This window comes from Canis lupus, chromosome 9 (assembly GCF_048164855.1).
Source record: "Canis lupus baileyi chromosome 9, mCanLup2.hap1, whole genome shotgun sequence".
Lineage (NCBI taxonomy): Eukaryota > Metazoa > Chordata > Mammalia > Carnivora > Canidae > Canis > Canis lupus.
The window spans coordinates 22,963,299-22,985,007 of NC_132846.1; positions in this window are offsets into that span (position 1 = coordinate 22,963,299).

Here is a 21,709-nt window from a genome sequence, read left to right on the forward strand (position 1 = left end):
GAGGATCATATGGTTCTTGTTTTTTCTCTTGTTGATAAGATCTATCACGTTGATTGTTTTATGAGTGTGGAATCAGCCTTGCATCCCGGGGATAAATCCCACTTTGTCATGGTGAATAATCTTCTTAATGTACTGCTGGATCCTATTGGCTAGTATCCTGATGAGAATTTTTGCATCCGTGTTCATGAGGGATATTGGTCTATAATTCTCCTTTTGTCTGGGTCTTTGTCTGGTTTTGGAATTAATGTGATGCTGGCCTCATAGAATGAGTTTGGAAGTATTCCATCCCTTTTTATCTTTCAGAACAGGTTTAGTGGAATAGGTATGGTTTCTTCTTCAAAGGTTTGATAGAATTCCTCTGGGAAGCCATCTGGCCCTGGACTGTTGTGTCTTGGAAAGTTTTTGATGACTGCTTTAATTTCCTCCCTAGTTATCAGCCTGTTCAGGTTTTCTATTTCTTCCTGTTCCAGTTTTGGTAGTTTGTGGTTTTCCAGGAACATGTCCATTTCTTCAAGATTGCCTAATTTATTGGCAATAGCCGCTCATAATATGGTTTTAAAATCATTTGTATTTCCTTGGTACTGATTGTGGTCTCTCTTTTCATTCGTGATTTTATTAACTAGAGTCTTTTCTCTTTCGTTTTTAATAAGGCTGGGTAATGGTTTATGTAACTTATTAATTCTTTCAAAGAACCAACTCCTGGTTTTGTTGATCTGTTCTACAGTTCTTCTGGTCTCTCTTTCATTGAGTTCTGCTCGAATCTTTATTGTCTCTCTTCTTCTGCTTTCTGCTTGGTGTAGGTTTTATTTGTTGTTCTTTCTCCAGTTCCTTTAGGTGCAAGGTCAGCTTGTGTATTTGAGGTTTTTCCAATTTTTGAGGGACACTTGTATGCGATGTATTTCCCTCTTAGGACTGCTTTTGCTGTATCCCAAAGATTTTGAACGGTTCTATCTTCATTTTCATTAGTTTCAATGAATCATTTTAATTCTTCTCTAATTTCCTGGTTGACCCTTTCATCTTTTAGCAGGATGGTCTTTAACTTCCACATGTTTAATTTCTTCCAAATTTCTTCTTGTGATTGAATTCAAGTTCAAAGCATTATGGTCTGAAAATATGCAAGGGACAGCCCCAATCTTTTGGTATCAGTTAAGACGTCATTTGTGATTCAGTATGCGGTCTCTTCTGGAGAAAGTTCCATGCGCACTTGAGAAGAATGTGTATTCAGTTGCGTTTAGCTATAAAGTTCTGTAAATATCTGTGAAATCCATCTGGTCCAGTGCACCATTTAAAGTTCTTGTTTCTTTGTAGATATAGTGCTTAGAATATCTGTCATTTGTAGAAAGTGCCATGTTGAAGTCTTCCAGTATTAGTTTATTATTATCTAAGTATGTCTTTACTTTGGTTATTAATTGATATACTTGGAAGCTCCCATTAGGGGTATAAATATTCATGATTGTTAGGTCTTCTTGTTGGATAGACCCTTTAAGTATGATATAGTGTCCCTCTTCATCTCTTACTACAGTCTTTGGGATAAACTTTAATTTTTCTGATATGAGGATGGCTACCCCTGATTTCTTTCGAGGACCATTTGAAAGGTAAGTGGTTCTCTTACCTTTTATTTTCAGGCTGTAGGTGTCCTAGGTCTAAAATGAGTCTCTTGTAGACAGCAGATAGATGGGTTTTGCTTTTTCATCCAGTCTGAAATCCTGCGCCTTTTGATGGGATCATTAAGCCCATTCATGCTCAAAGTTACTATTGAAAGATATGAATTTAGTGTCATCATAATACCTATTCATTCCCTGTTTTTGTGGATTTATTTCTTGGACATCCTCTTTCTTTTACAGAGTCCTCCTTAATGTTTCTTGCAGAGCTAATTTGGTGGTCACATATTCTTTCAGTTTCTGCCTCTCTTGGAAGCTCTTTATCTCTCCTTCTATTCTGAATGACAGTCTTGCTGGATAACATATTCTTGGTTTCATGTTCTTCTCATTTAGGACCTGAATATATCCTGCCAGCCCTTTTCTGGCCTGCAAGGTCTCTGTAGAGAGGTCTGCTGTTAATCTAATAGTTCTCCCCATGTAAGTTAGGGATCTCTTGTCTCTTGCTGCTTTAAGGATCTTTGGAATTTGCAAGTTTCACTATCAAATGTTGAGGTGTTGAACAGTCTTATTGATTTTAGGGAGGGATCTCTCTACTTCCTGGATGTGAATGCCTGTTTCCCTTCCACAATTAGGGAAGTTCTCAGCTATTATTTGTTCAAATATGCTTTATGGCCCTCAGTCCCTCTCAGCGCCCTCTGGAACCTCAATTAAAGGTAGATTTTTCCTTCTGATGCTGTCATTTATTTCCTTTAACCTTTCCTCATGGTCTTTTAATTGATTTTCTCTTTTTTCCTCAGCTTCCTTCCTTGCCATGAACTTGTCTTGTATGTCACCCACTCTTTCTTCTACCTCATTAACCCTCGTCATTAGGACCTCCAATTTGGATTACATCTCATTTAATTGATTTTTAATTTTGGCCTGATTAGATCTAAATTCTGCAGTCATGAAGTCTCTTGAATCCTTTATGCTTTTCTCCAGAGCCACCAGTAGCTGTATAATTGTGCTTCTGAACTGGCTTTCTGACATTGAATTGTAATCCAACTTCTGTAACTCTGTAGCAGAGAATACTTTTTCTGATTCTTTCTTTTGTGGTGAGTTCTTTCTAATCATTTTGCTCAGTGCAGAGTGGCTGAAAAATGAGTTGTACTGGAAAAAAATAGGAAAAAAAAAGAAAAAGAAAAAGAAACAAACAAAATAAGCAGGAGGGGTATCCTCTGATTCTATATACTGTAAATCCCTTGACTTCCCCTGGCATTTTCCAGCTCTGCTCAGCCAACAACTTGCTCTCTCCCTGTCCTTCTAGCTGGTCTTCTGTCCTTCTAGCTGGCCTGCTGTGCTGATTCTCAGGTGCGTGCAGGGCTCAGCGGGAGCTGTTTATCCTATTAGGCTCCTGTCCCCTGGCGGCCCCACCCCTCCAGGACAGGGTGACACCAGGAGGAACAACCCCACTGGCAGCGGCCAGCTCTACAGCTCTAGAGTCAGCTCCCGCAGTAAGTATGGCAGGTCCCGGTCCACACTGGCCTGGATGCTCCAGGGGCAGGGGGAGCTCACCTGCACAGCTTGGGGGCACCTAGTGGCAGGGGAGTCGTTGCTGTCCTGTGCCCTCCATGCCTCTGTCTGTCCCGGGGGGAGCGCAGGATCCTGGGCTGTGTCCCCCCAGTGCCCTGGGATCAGGGACCTTCACCGCTGGAATCCCGCTCCCCGGGTCGCTCCGGAAGGCAGCAGGGCGCAGCCCCCTCTGCCCGGAGCCCCCACCTGACCGACCTGCTTCTCCCCGAGGGCCCACTGGGCCGCTCCAGCCCTTTACCGAGATGGGCCAGCAATATGAGGCCCGCTCTCACCCTGGTTCACTTCCTCTGTTAGTGACCCCGGGAACCTGGGGGCTCCACTGTCCCTTGGGTGATTCTTCCTGAGTTCCTGCGCACCTTTCCATCCGGGAAGAATCTGGTGCGGATCTTTAAAGTTCCCACTTCTCCGGGTCTGGGTTCTCCTGTCCCCGAGGCTCTCACTGACGGGCCTTAGCCCGGCTTCTCGTGGGGCTCCAACCCCACTGGATTCTTTTTTATTTTATTTTCGTCTTCCTACCTTGTTAGAAGCGCAAACTCTTCTCTCTGTAGCATTCCCCTGTTCTCTCTTTAAATCTCAGGTCGAATTTGTAGGTTATCACGATAATTTGAAAGTTATCCAAGTAAGTTGGTGGGGACAGGTGACTTGGGGACCCTACTCCTCCACCATCTTGCCCGCCCCTTCTCCATATTTTTAATATTAAATACTTGAGTATGTTCTCAAGTTGTTATTAAAATTTTTCTTGATTATTCTGATAGGCTTTGACAAAAGGGAAGATTTATATTTCTTTTTTGTAAAGATTTTTTAAATTTATTTATCAGAGAGAGGCAGAGACACAGGCAGAGGGAGAAGCAGGCTCCATGCAGGGCGCCCAATGTGGGACTCGAACCCAGGACTCCAGGATCACACCCTGGGCTGCAGGTGGTACTAAACTGCTGCACCACCGGGTCTGCCCAAGATTTATATTTCTGAAATGTATTGGTACAAACTTCATTATACACAAGTAAAAAATTCCATGATTTTTAACTTTTTTTTGTATCTATTGAAAATTGCCATCAAAGTTCAATCACTTAATGTTACATTCAAATATTTTGTATTGCCATTTTTTAACTATACTTTGTATAAAGTAATATGTACAGATTACATACAGAAAAAAAAAAGCAATCATTCATTCACTAAAAACAAGTGAACAATAGCATTATCTTTGAATTTTTGTATCTGCCTCCAAAAAAGCATTACTCTCCCTGTGGCTAGAAATAATTGCTATTCTGAAATTTTGTTAATAATTTCCATGCTCCTTTTTAAACCCCAAATATATATTATTTACTTTTTCCAGTTTCAATCTGTTTTTTTACCTTTAAAAATTATTTGCTTAAAGTTACACTTCTATAAAATAATAGATCTTTGTTCCTTCACAAGGTCGCTTGCTTCTCACCACCTCTAATTAGTCATACACTTGCAGGCTTATCATCAAAATTGATAATTCATTGCTAAATGTCAAGAGGAAAGATAATTAATCTATATAGTATGAACTTCTATTCACAGCCATTTTTCGTTTGTTTGGCCAGATAGAATTGCTGATGAAAACTGGTCATGTCCACTGCTATTGTAACAACTTAGAACTGCAATGATATATAAATTAGTAATATTTTAATGCAAATCTTGAAGAATGCATATGACTGTAGCTGAATAAAATAAGTTATAGCTCAAGGATTTCAGTTCAGGCAATGGGTTCAATTTCTTGAAAGTAGAACCTTACATAGAAGTAGTTGCATCAGAGAATCTGAGTTTATTTGCCAACTGAATATGTGTTTCTTTGGTGTTTATATTTGTCCATCCTATGATACTGCTATTGTAAAATGGAGCCATAGTGAAGAAGAGTGAAATTTTGATTTGTCATTGTAAATATGTGGACAGGAATGTGTCCAGCATTGCTCTTGCAGCTCAGTTACCTGTTCCTTGTTGAATTCATTTCATTTCCTCTTATGCCTTTGGATAGTGATAAAGTGTTTTCTCTGTATAATTATGTATTATCATTTTTAATGGTTATGTTTAATGTATTAATATATCAAAAAAGGTTCCTAACTTTTTTTGAACTGTGCAGCAGACCCTTGTTAGAGATATGATTTTCCTCTGAGTCGTCCAAATCAAGAGTCAGGAGTAAAGGGCTAAATATTAAAAATTTTAGGCTTTGCCAGCCATACAGTCTCTGTTCCAACTACTGAGCTCCATTTGTACAACACAAAAGCTACCACAGACAGAATGCAAATAAATGAGGGTGGCTATGTTCTCATAAAACTTTGTGTACGCTATGATTTAAACTGCATATAATTTTTATGTGTCCTCAAATATTCTTGTTTTTTATTTCAACTCTTTAAAATTGAAAAAAAAAAACTATTCTTGGCTTGTGAGCTGTGCAAAAAAATAGGCAGTGGGCCAGATTTTTGCCCAAAAACTGTGCTTTGCCAATCTCTGTTCTAGATCTGTACTTCTCAATTCTAGCTACATATTGGAACTAGGATTTAAACCAATCAGTTTAATCCTAATCCCTGTTACTGGGGCCTGTGGGGCTTTCTTACAATGTAAAAGCCTCCTAGATGATTTCAGTGTTGAGATTCTAATCAATTCTGTTAACAAAGTATTTTCCTTCCATGCCACTGTTTGATTTTTCCCCCTTTATATTAATTCTCCCCAAGTATCTATATAATCTCAATCTACATGTACGGCAAAAGTATGAGGGAATTGCAGATCTCTCTGTTTACTCTCTACTCTGTGAGCAGATGAATACCTTTCTTAGATCTCCTGCAAGTGAGGTCAAGAATTTTAGTCCTGGGATCCCTGGGTGGCACAGTGGTTTAGCGCCTGGATTGGCCCAGGGCGCGATCCTGGCAACCCGGGATTGAATCCCACGTCGGGCTCCCGGTGCATGGAGCCTGCTTCTCCCTCTGCCTGTGTCTCTGTCTCTGTCTCTCTCTCTCTCTGTGACTATCATAAATTAAAATTAAAAAAAAAAGAATTTTAGTCCTATTCCTCCCTTCTAGCAAAATACAGTAGAGTTCTATCTTTATTCTACCCTTCATCTCCTGGTGGTATGGTGCTCTGCAACAATTTAATACATCAAAAACTACTTTCAAATAAAAATCATTACCCTCCTTCTTCTTTCTGACACTTCCAACTCCACTTTATTGAAAAAAGCTAAAACCATGGAATGTATTAATCCATCCTCTCACAGTCCTTTTTGTTCCTTTATTTCTAGGATTCTTTAAAAAAAAAAAAAGATTTTATTTATTTATTCATGAGAGACACAAACAGAGAGAGAGAGACAGAGACAGAGAGAGAGAGAAGCAGAAACATAGGCAGAGAGAGAAGCAGGTTCCATGCAGGGAGCCTGATGTGGGACTCAATCCTGGGACTCCAGGATCACGCCCTGGGCCGAAGGCAAGCATTCAACCACTGAGCCACCAAGCATCCCTGCCTATGATTCTTCATCTGGGTGCAGTAGGATCTCAGCACAGCTACAGGTAAAAATGTCAACTGTCTAGAAACCACTAGGAAAGCACTACTGATCAAAGCTGTTTTTTAGACTTACCGCAGTAAGGAGGACATTATTTTGACTGACTCTTAGTAGGGTCTCAGAAAGGTGAAGTCAAGGAGTATACTTGAAGTGTCTTAGGGACTGGGCTGAATAGTTTCAAAGTTTTATTTTTTACTTGGTTTTGGTGGGGGGTAGGGACTAGGCTAAAGGATTTTGTGGTGAATGTTGCAAGGTAGGAAACTTATTATGATTAGGAAGTTTACAACATAATAGTTTTAGCTTCATTGACATGGTGAAGTTAGTCTTGAAGCAAGTCTTAATAGCAAATAGTTTGGTAAAGTAAGATATTTTAGTTCTTTCCCCAGCCTTATCTTTCAGAAACAAGCTTTTCTTAGGGCAAATTGCTAAATTGTTTTTGCCTGGTCACAGTAGTGTTCATCTCAGGGACAGGAAATTATGTTGCTATCAGTATTCAAGGAAAATAGAATGGAAGAAACAGCTAACTTCATGAAGCAACTCTTCAGAAAAAGTGAGTGGGCAACGCCATTTTAGATTTGCCTACGTTCTAAAAATGTGAATCACAGAGATTATGGTGGAAAGGAACAAAGCACATTTTGTGTTTTTGGTTGGGTTTCTTTCATATTGTAAAAGTACAAATTCCAAGAGTTAAAACATATTTTTCAACATATATTAATTTATCATAGGGTTAGTTATGCATTATTACTGATTCTATAATTAGATTGTCCAGTGTATTTTTTACCACCACCAAGAAATTCTCAAATTCTTAACAGACACTAACTGTGTATCAGATGCTAGTCACAAGTTCATGTTGTTAACCTGTCCTTCTGACCAACTGGTTACAAATCAGAGGTTCCCAATGCCTCCTAGGGGTCAATTAATTTGCTAGAGTGGCTCAGACCTCAGGACAATGTTTGCTTACTAGATTACCACTTTATTAAAGGATTCAAATTAGCATCCAGATGAAGAGTTACATGGGACAAGGTCCAGAAGGATCCAAAACACAGAAGCTCTTGTCCCTATGGAGTTTGGGGTATGCCACCCTCCCAGCACACAGATGCATTTGGTTTGCAAACCTAGAAGCTCTCCAGTCTCTGTCATTTTGGGGTTCTGTTGAGCCTTCATAACATAGTCATGCTTGGTTAAATCATTGGCTATTGGTCATTTTACCCAATCTTCTCTAATCCTTTACCCCTCATGAGGCTGGGACTGGATGTGCCAATCCTCTAATCACCTTGTTGGTTCCCCAAGCAGCCAGCCTCTATACCTGAAGTCTTTCCAAAAGTCACCTTACTAATATAACTACAGCAACAACAATAAAAACCTTTATTTCTATCATGACTTAGGAAATTTCATGGATTTTAGGAGCTCTGTGCCAAAAATGGGGACAAAGACTCAATATGTATTTATTGTAAATCACATCATGAGTTGCCTTTTACTGCTTTTATTGGTATAATTTTCTTTTGTAAGTTGGAAATATTTTATATTTTATAAGTTAGAAAAATCTGCTTAATTATATGACATTTTGGAAAGAAATTGTTTATGTAATAACTTCTAAGATAATATACATATAAATCATTAATAGTTCAGTATTTGTAGACTCAGTATTTGTACTGAGTCATTGGCATAGTAAATAATTGCTTTGTAGGAATAGCTGGGATGACAGGACTATTATTGTGGTAGATAAATAACCCACAGAGACCTGGCAAGGAAGATGCTAAAGGAAAAGAATATTTCAACATCACTCTCCTTTCTACTTTCAACCTTCTGGTATGATTAGCTAAAACAAACCAGATATCAGAGTTAGCTGAAGAATTCCATTTCTGTTAATCCTCTGTGTCACAGAATGACTAGAGAAGGGTAAAAAAGGCATATGGAAGGGAAAATGGAACATATGCAGGACAATCACATTCTACACAGTTCAGGGAGGGCATATTTACACATAGAAACATCTTCATACAAACATCAGATCTGAAGGAAACCAATATCGCACAAATATCAAACCAGGAGGAAAGATATTATAAACACCCTGATTATGACATAGTGAGATTAAAATAACCCTGGAAATTTGGTGTTAATGCTGAGCTACAGAATCATATGTGAAGACAACTTACCTCAAACTATCTGCATTAAAAATAATAAAGTTCTCCTAGAATATAACGCCTGAAAAAAACCTACATGACCTTGGATATGGCAACGACTTTAGATACAATACTAAAGGCATGATAAATGAAAGAATAATTGATAAACTAGGCCATTAAAATTTTTGCTCTGCAAAAAAACAATGTCCGGACAATAAAAAGACAAGAAACAGACGGGGATAAAATATTGGTAAGAGATTTATCTGATAAAGGAATATTACCCAAAGTGTAGAAAGAACTCTTAAAACAATAATAAGAAAGAAACTAGATAAAAAGTAGGCTTATGAGCTTAACAAATACACCTCATCAAAGAAGATATATGAATGACAAACACAAGCATAAGATACTCCACACATGCCATCTAGGAAATGCAAATTAAAACAATTACTACTATTACACCTATTAGAATGTACAAATCCAGAACACTGACAGCATCAAATGCAGGCAATGATGTGGAGTTGGAATAAGGAACTTTTATTTATTGCTAGTGAGAATAATAGAGCCACTTTGGACAACAGTTTTGTGGTTTCTTACAAAACTATATATACTTTTACCATAGGTTCCAGCAATTATTCTCTTCAGTATTTACCCAAAAGTAGTGAAAACATATCCACACCAAAACTTGCACAAAACTAGCAGCTTTATTCATAATTGCAAAATTTGGAAGCCATTTATTCAGTAGGTAAATGAATAAACTTGGGTACATTCAGACGATGGAATATTATTTAGTACTAAGTAAAAAGGAACTTTCAAGCCATACATTCATAGTTCTAAATTAAATAAATTAATAAGAAAACGCTATATACTGTATGATTCTATTCTGGAAAATGCAAAAACTATGGAGGCAGTAAAAGGATCAGTGGTTGCCAGGATAGTGAAAGGGACAGACAAAAAAGTGAATACAGTTAATGGGACAATGAAAATAAAATACCATGATACTGTAATGATAATATATGTCATTATTTATCTGAATCCATAGAATGTTAAACATCAAGAGTAAACTATAATGTAAATTATGTATTTTGCATGATTATGATGTGTCAATCAGGTTCGTCTGTAGTAACAAAGGTACTACTCTGGTAGAGACAATGATAATAGGAGAGGCTAGGCATGTGTTGAGGCAGATGTATATGGGAAATTTCTATAACTTCCCTTCAATTTCGCTATGAATTTTAAATTTCTCTCAAAAATACTTAGTTTAAAAAAGTATTTATATTATTTAAGCTGCAATTCTGTTATTTGTAGTTGCAAATATCTAATATACTACGTTGTGAGACAATTACTGTTGTTATTCCCATTATCCAGATTTTTAAAAAAAAGTCCAAAAGGGAACTTAATGAAGTCACATAGCTGATAAGTGTCAACATCAAACTAAATATCGGCTGTATCTAATTCTAGTGCCCCAGCTATTTAGGTCATTGCTGTATTACCTTTCATACTACTATACATGTAATTAAACATGCATATTAAAACAATGATCTACATTTGAAAGTGGTTCTATTATACTAGATTTGGAATGAAGAAACACGTATGCTTTTTTTAAATTTGTGAACATTACTCCAATGAGCTTCATTTTCCTTATCTGCAAAAGTGAAACCATGCCAATTAAGTCGGTGTGGTTGTTATGTGACTTAAATAACATATCAAAAATATTTCAAAGCAGTAAAATCCTATACCAACATGCAAAGTGAGAAATATTTATTAACGTGTATTTTCATATTTAATATCTATTTATATATTTCTTTATCAATCAACAGATTCCTCAGACAAAATAATCTGTTTCTACATTTTATCAATAGCTTCTTCTCATTGTTTCTTCACAGTTCCTCGTCTCCTCTAATTTAACGTAAGCTCTTGAAGCTGAGGATTATGATTTCACGGTTTCATATCCCCACAGACTTCTGAATCATAAAGTGTTATACATAATACATGTTCAATATATTTTGTTGAATGAACATGATGGTATGTTATCCTTTCACATCCAGCATATACATTTCCTACTATATCCCATAAAGTATGAGATGATGCTTATTTCCAACATTAACCACAAATACAGTATCAACAAAAAGTAATGTATTGTTCTATAGCTTAGGTTAGGAGAAATGCTCTCACTTGTTATTCTTACTGAATAAAGGAAACCCACCAGAAATAACATTTTTGAATTCACTTCAATTGGCTGGCTTGGATTTTTGTAAAAACTGAAAAGATTGTAATAAGACAAAACCTTCTGGGTATCAATAAAGTTTCATTTCCACTACCAGCTTTTTGTCTGCATTTTTTTTCTTTCTACCCTATCTACCCAACTACTCATGGTCCACAAGACACTAAGAACATAAGCTTACCTGAAAGAGTCTTGAAAATGCATTTGGAAACATGGCTTTCTTTCTTGTTTTTACAATTCCCGTTGTTAAAATATATCTTTTACTATACATAACTTAGGGTTTTAAAAAATTAAGTCCCATCAAATGTGAGCAAATAATTGAACTATACTTACCCCAAAAAACAATAAAATGTAATACTAACACTAGATACTTGATGCATCTGACCTTTGAATATGTTAGCACCACTTAATAGAAAGAAGAAAATCAAATGAAATAGAGAGATGATTTAAATAGTTTTTAACTTTTGACACAATTTCTGCAAAGGAATAAAGCATCTACTGTCTAAAAAAATTTGTATATAACTTATTCATTGCATTTGTTACTCTCTGTTGACAACTAAGAACAGATATGAGAATGCATTTATACATAAGCCTATGGATCATTAATAACTTATGTCAAATGTTTATTTGATTTTATGTACCCTAGGAGCAGTGAGCATTTAAGGTAAGTAAATGTGATTTTTAAAATATAAATGTTAAAAATTTTAAATTTAAATTAAATATGAATTTTTATTATGTACTTACTTTAAATTGAAGAATATGTTGAAAACTTTATTGTTTTGTTTACTTCAGTAACAATTCTATAATATATATATATGTATATATATATATATATATAAAACAATGCCAACTTTACAGTGTAGAAAGGTGGGATTCTGGGACAAAATTATCTGACTCCATTTCTAGGGCTTTTGCAAAGCTTCATAAATTGCATAGACTTTCTGGTTTAATAGTCAACAATAACCAAGATCTTACTTTTGTGGTTGATCATTGTATAGCCCTAAGCAATTCACAAGTACCCTGTGCTATTCTATCTGTCCTTACACAATGAAAAGTAATTCACCTGTTCCTTTTTTCCTATATCATTCATTCATTCAATCAGTCATATTTATTGAGCATATAACATCTAGCCTCATCCTAGCTCTCAAGATCTAGAAATATAATATGTATACACTGCCTTAAGAGATTTCCAGTGTACTGAATAATAATCAATTTAAAACCTTACTTATAACTCAGGGAGATAAATGCTGTAATAGTAGCATGTACTTGACTCTAATTAGAACACAAGGAAGGTGCATTTAATTGAGACCTTTTTATCTAGAAAAGCTTCCCAGAGGAAGTAGCATTTGAACTGAGTATTTGTAGTGCAATATCCTTAATCCAGTAGTCACTCCGTGAATTAAACTCACTGTTTTTAGCACTCAGTAAAATTTTCCTTAATCATCTTTATTTGCTGAGTCAATTAAAATAAGTACTTACTTGGCTCTTAAAAAGACTTATTTCTGGTATTGAAATATAGACTAGGCCTTATTGCCCCTTTCTCATCCTCTTAGTTTTAGAGATAGGGGACTCAACAGGGAAGAAGAAATTAGGCAGACGCATTTTTCCGATAAAGAACTAGTAAATGAAATAAAAGGAGCTCTTTGGTGTCAGGTGAAAAAGTGATCTATTGATGAGCAGGGGTTTTTTAGATTCTCAAAGTCTAGATTCTATGTGATCCTGTCATCCATCTTCCTAAGCTCTATTCTCACCGGCCATTTTCTTACAATCTAAGAAAAAAAAATTGGTCAATTCCTCGTGTTTATAAGAATGAAGACAATCACTTTCTACCTTTTCCCAGGCTAATACACAGGGTTATCAGATCTTGAGCTTTCTTCAATCTTTAGCACTCCAAGTGGCTTAACATTTCTAGAACTTCTGGCATCCTACTGTGTATTCCGGGAAAGAGAAGAGAGAACCAAGGGTGGGGGGCTTTATTTCTGTTGGGTCAGCTTCCTTAAATAACTTTTCTGGAGTTACTACACAATACTTCTATTTGCATATTATATGTCCATTTCTAGCTACAAATGAAGAAATAATAATGGTAGTGGTAATAATCATCTCTGCAATATAGATTTGGGCTCAGAATATGTTTTAGGGTCAGGCTCAACAAAATTTATTAGTGTTGTGTATATGAGAATTGAAGCAAACAAGACTTCAGGATAACATGTAGGTTTTAGGCCTGAGGAAATGGGTGGCTACAGATGGCATTAATTTAGAAGGAACAAGTTTTGGATCAGGGAGAAAATCCAAGATTTCTGTTTTGATATTACCAAGTTTACAGTGCATAAAAGACCTATCATGCCTGTTTGACGTTAGTCTAAATTTAGGGGATAGGTTAGAGTTATAGTTATAAATATTCATTCAAATAATGATGATATTGAAAACCATGGAAGTAGATGAAGTTGCCAGAGAAAACATTAGGAAACAATTCTCCAAGACATTGCTGCAGTTTTTTGTTTGTGACTGTCTTTTTTTGAGAATATTTCAGTAGTAGTCTGCCTTGAAAGGTAGAGATGGATAGAGACCTACCTAGTGCAGAGGGGAAATTTGTTTCCTGACCAGGGTACCAGAAAGAATGACTCCATCTAGCAAGAATGCTGAGCATTTTTGCTAGTAGCTCTTGAAAGATCAGTTCAGGGCTTTCCTGAAAATGTGATGGAGGTGTGCCATAGTATCCTACTGGATCATCTTATATCTTTTCTAAGTGCATTGAGAAAAAAAAAGAGAAAATAATGGAAACATGAAGGCATCATGCTATCTGTCATGCCATGAGCAGTAAAGACCATTGTCTCTGACTTAGGAGTTTTGAGTCTTCTGCTAGCATCTATAAAACTTTAGCAAAGCAGAACTTTTTAGTTCTTGAAAATGTAAATGAAGAAGAAAAAAGAGAAAATGAATGACATTTTGGACTAGCTGATATGTATAGATCAAGAGGGACTGGGGATGAAAGAAAGAAGAATAAAAAGTAAAGTAAGAGTCATATTGGAGCAAAACCAGAACTTATTTTACTATTTTCCATGGAATCCTATATTTAAAATGTATTTCGAATAGGAGATCATCTTTGTTCTGTTGCCAAGGGTTTGAATAGATAATTGGCCACTGGATCTAGTAAGTTGTAGAAACTAATTAAGGAGCTTAACTAATAATCCATTACCATTGACCATAACTGATTCATAGATCTGTGAAAAACCTCAATTTCTTTAATAAGCAGACATTGCAAATGTCACACAAATGATACAAATATTTATGGTCATCTGGGAAAGTTATTTTTCAAAGTTTTTTTTTTAATTTTGAAATAACTGTAGATTCACATGCAGTTGTAAGAAATGATACAGAGAGATCTAATTATGCCTCACCCAGTTTTCTTTAGTGGTAACATCTTGCATAGCTATCATATAATACACAACTAGTAAACTGACATTGAAAAACCCATTCAGACATCACAAATGTTATATTCACTTGTGGGTATTTTGTCCTATGCAATTTCATTATATTTGTAGGTTGATGTGATCACCACAACATTTAAGACACAGAAATGTTCCATCACAAGTATCTCTTGTCCTACTTTTTATAGTCATAACCACCTCCTTCCTTCCTTAAACACGAATTAAACAAATAAAACAGAGAGAGAAGTTGGGCAGGAAAAGATGTAGAGAAGCTATGAAGCACGAAAGAAAGCGTTAAGCTTAAAGAACAGCAACTTTTATTCTATATTTTAAATTTATTTTCCTTTGTTTTATGATGGGTGGACTTATAATCTGTGTTGTTCTGAAGGTGAAAACAATTTTTATGGTAGATGGATGGCTAGATATCTAAATAGCAGATGGACAGATGAATGGATGGATTGATGAATGGATCAATAAAGTAAGTACTTTTTTCATTATTATCCTCTTTTTATCATCTATGGTCTATCTTCAGCAATTTACTGTACAGATGTTATTAAATATCCTCCATTTATTTTAAAAATTAAGCTCTGATGAACTAAGACTATATAATATAATCAATGCAAATGTCATCTTATCCAATCCTAGGTCCCTGGTTGTAAATCAAGATATTACAGAACCCAATGCTGTGATTTATATGGCAGCATATAAGTTTATATAACTTATTATATAAGTTAGAAAGGGATACATGCCATAATTGAGATTAAAAAACCATGTCAGTTAAAAATGAGAAATAGTGGGAGAGGTTTTTGCTGGAAAATAGTAAAACATTTGTAGTACAGAAGCCATAATGCACATTTCCAACTCTTCTTTCCTCCTGGCCAGGGGAAGTATCTTTTGACATATGGCATGAAAATAAAATTTGACAGGTTTTCTTGTGTTCATCTATTTCTGAATCCTTCTTAGTACTAATAGTCTTTTTCCATTGATCCTAAAATCTCTATACACAATAGTCTTATATGTGGTCATCAAATAGAAGTCAGATACATGCTTAACTATTTCTCTCCTGGAGTCAATGAGGAGATCAAGTGAGAAAGTCTCTGCCTGCTGAGTCTCCTCCAAGATAGTCAACCTATGTTGTACCGAAAAATGGAACAATTCCAAATAAAAGGTACAATGTAGTACTGTGGACTATACTCTAGATTTCAAAGTAAAGGGATTTTGAGAGTTCTAATGTGTGCTTCTCTCCTGCTCAGGTAGATTCCCTTCCCTCAGGTTTATTAAATCTCTCCAGGTAGTCCTTCTTTAAACTTCTTCATCCAAATCTCCACCTACACTCCTAGACATATACCTTTTCCTATTGACAAGAAGAAATCTTGCACCTTAAATCTCTATGTCCCCTGAAACCCCTTCCCTTCACTAGCTTTGAGTTGATCTATCTGAAGAAAGCCCTGGGTTTCATCAATGATGTCTATTGTTCCCTAAGCTGCAAATGAATCAGGGAATCTAAAATCCCACCTGAGGGTTAGTATGAATCGTCTGGTTAGTAGAATCTCTTTTTTATTTTCCTACCCATGTTAGGAGGAGATATTCCAGTTTCCTCTATGTTTCTGCTCAATTAAACATATGTACATTCCCAAGTACAAATATTAATCTCCATAGAAAATATAGTTTGCATCCTTATTTTAAAATGTTATTTTATTAATTAACAAATTAACCAGCCTTTTTTTTTTTAAAGCCATTAGACCCATTTAATGTAAAGATTAACTTCAAAAGCCTTTCCTTTACAGACAGTCTTGCTCTGGTGAGGCAAGAACAGTGGAGAAGGGACAGCCAATATTCTATATGAGCCTATGTTAAAGATGGATATAGAAAAAGAAACAAAAATAACATTCCTCAAATTTTGAAAACAACTAGTGTCTACATATAAAATCAGTAAATTGTTGGGAATTCAAGGAAGAAGTGAATAATTCTACTTTGCCAGACAACAGTGCCATGGAAAAGAAAGACTATGGAGCTTAAGAAACAAGCAGAATTACAGAAAACTGTTATAGAAAGGACAAGATTTTCATTATTCATTAACGCAAAGGAAGTAGCATGCATGGAGATGTCTAAAAAGGACTAAAGTGAAGTGATAACTGGCCAGGGTGAGACTATTAAAATAATCCAGGTGAATGAGTCCTGAAACACCTGTCATCCATATTACCCCCAAGACAGTAATTGCCTCTCTACTACACAAAAATACCATGAAAATGAATGAATCGTATAGGCAGATTCTTACAAGTTAACATACAAAACAAAATAAAACTGTGAGCTCTAGAGTGTTTGCAAAATGTTAACTTTCCCAGAACATTAAGATATAATCTTTTAATAGGTTAAAGGGAAAAAAGATACTATCTGAAATATTTATCTTCATTTTCAGATTGTGCTCTCGTCTTGAGAGAATATTTTAGATAAACTTGGCAAAATATATTTTGATTCCTCTGATTTAACTGATGTAAGCACTGTATTAGATTGCAGTACCCAATACTTAACTATACTACAGTAATCTGTTATTGAGCTATAAATTTTACATTCTACACCACAATATATGTTAGTGTTTTATAAAATGCCTTTTTGTGATGAAATTTGAGATAATGAAATTGTAATAAAAACTGCTAAAATACATTATATATATTCACTTAACTTAAAGCAAGTTCTTTTTATTCTTTTTTACAGATAAAGAAAATGAGATTCAGGGAAGCTGTGTCTAATATTCAACTTAGTAAGTTGCTAAGCTGTGGTTTTAAATGGTTGTCTCCAAATCCAGTGCTAAAGTTTATAAGAACAGTTATATATCTAATTTGTCACTGTAGAAATGTTCATTTTAAGCCTTAGCAACTTCATTCAAAATATCAGTTTAACAGGTCTTCAAAGCCAGGACCCACTATTATTAAAACCATCCATTAAGCTCCTTTAAAATCATAAACAGGAATAGCCGTGCTTTCTTGATAGTGTACTTGAGTTAGTTCAGTAAGATATTTAGTCTAAAAAGGAACCTGTGTTATTCAGTCCCAAGCTGACAAATGCATAGCATTGTTGCTCCTTTCTGTTCCAAATTTGTTTTCTTTTTTTAAAAATATTTTATTTATTTATTTATTTATTTATTTATTTATTTATTTATTTATGAGAGAGAGAGAGAGAGAGAGAGAGGCAGAGACACAGGCAGAGGGAGAAGCAGGCTCCATGCAGGGAGCCCAACATGGGACTCGATCCTGGGACTCCAGGATCATGCCCTGGGCCAAAGGCAGGTGCTAAACCACTGAGCCACCCAGGGATCCCCCAAATTCGTTTTCTATTTAAATCCGCTCCTCAAGGAAACACTCAACTCTTTTGATAGAATAAATCAGCAAAGCAAGAATTGCATCTCTCTCCTTACCCTTCTCTTTTACAGGTTCATTACTAAATTGTGTCAATAGCTTTTTCCCATTTCCCTCTATCCTCTTAAGCACCATTTATTCTAACTTTTTTTCAACTTAAATAATAATCTCTTCTTTCAAAGAGAACTCTAGTAAACATCGAGAAGTAGGCATTTTTCCATCATCAAAGTCGAACTAATACTTGGCAATATTAGTGTCTTTCCATTCACCTCCTCATTCTTAACTCTCAATATCAAAACATGATTTCAGGTGAGAATCTAATTAGCACAAGTACATTAAGTTATGAAGAATGTATTATTTGCATTTTAAAAAAGGGTAACTACCTAGGCCACAGAAAGGAAACTCAGTTATAGAATTTAGACCCTGCAAGGGTGGAGAAAGCTTTTTTGGGAAGAGGGATCCAGCATAGAGATTAAAGTCATGGATCTTTTCTCATTTCCTCTAAAATCACTGAACTATGGGAGCACCTGGGTGGTACAGTCAGTTAAGTGTCCGACTCTTGGTTTCACCTCAGGTCATGATCTCAGGTTTGTGAGATTGAGCCCCACATAAGGGCCCACACTCATCACCAAGTCTGCTTGTGACTCTCTCTCCCTCTGCTCCTTCTCCCCACCAAAATAAATAAATAAATAAATAAATAAATAAATAAATAAATCTTTAAAAAATATAAAATCACCAAATTCTGAAGCCAGTTTTATCCCTTAAGAGTAAATGAATGCCTGATGATTTTAAAGTGCTGACATAGACCATCCCTGCAAAAAGAAAGTTGGATAACACATAGAACACTAAGTCAACTATAATTATACTTTTAAACCCTTAATCTACTCCTTCACAAGCCATTTAGATAATCAGTAAACACCAAAAAATAAAGTCTCTTGGGGAACAGCTGCCTCTCTAAAGTACTAACAGAAACACAACTTTAATTTTACTAACTAAAAAAAGCTTGATAGAGATTAACTGAAATGATTTATACTCAGAACAAAATGTAAGATCTATATTATGACCCATTAATATTGCTAAATGAACTATTTTAATAGAATAATCATATGTTTATTATTGAAAGTATACTTTCTCTATGTAGAAAATCTTTCTATTCCCCTTGTCACATCCTGTAAGTTCAACTCTTTGCTCCAGACATAGCTGTGGTATCCAGCTATGCACAATGTAGCCTAACATCACCTAGACTCAGCTAATATGAATACATCTCTTCTTTTCTGCCCTTGACATTTCTACTACCACCATACAGGTTGCAATAGCCCAACTAACTACTCTAGCCCATGAGCAAAACAAACATGGACGTTTGAGGTATTTATTCTCCCCGGACAACCCTTGACAAATGGGAAACTGAATGAAACCAATACAAAAAGTCCCTCATGTCCCAAGCAAATAATGCTGAAGGATATTTTACATGATTCCTCAAAAGGCATTTGAACCCTAGTTACTCTCAGTGGTAACCAGCTCATCATACTCTTGAAATGTACTCTTGAAGTACATTTCTTCCTTTTTTTGCCATTTTTTGTCCCCCCGCCATTCCTGATCAGGAAGGTACTTGCATTCAAGACATAGTCTCTGATCCTGAGACAACTGTTTACAGGAGTGGTCCTAATAGTTTTAAATTGGTTGATCACTTGTCTAGGGGCCTGAAAAAAGAAAAGTTAGAAGATGGTGGGCAAAAAGTTTTGGGAAAAAGAAAGTATGGATGGAAGTATGAAAGTGGGCAAATGTGAAGATTTTTAATGACATATGAATTCCAACAAGAAAACACCTATAGTGGAAGTGGCATTAAGCAACCAATGCATAGGAATATATATCAGAAACATTTCACAAAGAAGATCACCATTTTTCAAAAGAATTCAGAGCCTTATCATGATCCCAGATTTCAAGGTATATTATAAAGCTGTAGTCATCAAGACAGTATGGTGCTGGCACAAAAACAGACACATAGATCAATGGGACAGAACAGAGAACCCAGAAATGGACCCACAACCATATAGTCAACTACTCTTTGACAAAGCAGGAAAGAAAGACAAAGCAGGAAAGGAAAAAATGACAGTCTCTACAACAAATGGTGCTGGGAAAACTGGACAGCATCATGCAGAAAAATGAAACTGGACCACTTTCTTACATCACACACAAAAATAAATTCAAAATGGATGAAAAACCTAAATATAAGACATAAAACCATTAAAATCCTAAAGGAGAACACAGGTTGAAACCTCTTTGACCTTGACCATAGCAAATTCTTCCTAGACACATCATCACAGGTAAGGGCAACAAAAGCAAAAATGAACTATTGGGACTTCATCAAGATAAAAACCTTCTACACAGCAAAGGAAACAATAAAAAAAAAAAACTAAAATAAAAGGCAACCTCCTGAGTGTGAAAAAGAGATTTGCAAATGACAAATCTGATATAGGGTTAGTATCCAAAATCTACAAAGAACTTACCAACTCAACATCCAAAAAACAAATAATCCAGTTGAGAAATGGACAGAAGACATGATCAGACACTTTTCCAAAGAAGACACTCAGATGGATAACAGACAGATGAAAAGATGCTCAACATCATTCATCATTAGGTAAATATAAATCAAAACCACAATGAGATACAACCTCACACCTGTCACAATGGCTAAAATTAACAACACAGAAAAAATAGGTGTTGGAAAGGATGTGAAGAAAGGGCAACCCTTTTGCACTGTTGGTGGGAATGCGCACTAGTACAGCCACTCTAGAGAACAGTATGGAGGTTCCTCAAAAAATTAAAAATAGAACTACCCTACCACCTAGCAATTGCACTAGTGGGTATTTACCCGAAGGATACAAAAAAATAAAGATTCAAAGGAATACATGCACCCTCATGTTTATAGCGGCATTATTAACAATAGTTGAAATATGGAAAGAACCTAGTTGTCCTTTTACAAATGAATGGGTAAAGAAGAAGTGGTATATATACACAATGGGGTATTACTCAATCATCAAAAAGAATGAAATCTTGCCATTTGTAATGACATGGATAGAACTAGAGTGTATTATACTAAGCAAAATAAGTCAATTAGAGAAAGACAAGAAAGACAAATAGCATATGATCTTACTTATATGTGGAATTTAAGAAAGAAAAGAGATGAGTATATGGGAAGGATGAAAAGAAAAGAAAGGTAAACAAACCATAAGAGACTCTTAATGATAGAGAACAAACTGAGGGTTGAGGAAGAACATGGGTGGGGAATGGGCTAGATGGGTGGTGGGTATTAAAGAGGGCACTTGTGATGAGCACTGGGTGTTGTACATAAGTGATAAATCACTGAATGCTACTCCAGAAACCAATATTGCACTGTATGTTAACTAAAATTTAAATTAAAAAAAGAACTGAGAGTCTCATTTGGTGAACATCTGAGCCATAGTTAAAGGCATACCCAACATCTAAATGTCAATAAATGTTTTCAAATGGAAAGAAATTTATAATAAATATTTTACGATGACTCCAGCTCCCTTATTTTTTAGACTTCAATTGTTAGTATATCTGACACCAAATCATCTGAAGGTTTAAGAGGTAAGACATGCGATAACTTTTTATACTAATCAACATAGACAATGTTATAGTCTCTTGAATAAAAGAAAACATATAAAACAAATAGAATTACATGAGGAAATCTATATGTGTTATTCATATTTAAGATTCCATACAAGGGAAAGAAGATTATTGTAGTGAGATTAAAAATGAATTTCAAACTGGCTTTTGAAGGAAAGGAAGAGTTTGGGATGACAAGGAGTAAGAGCAAGGTAAAAGGTACACAAGAATAGAAATAGCAGGTATGGTGGAAAAGCAGAGCTAATACTTACT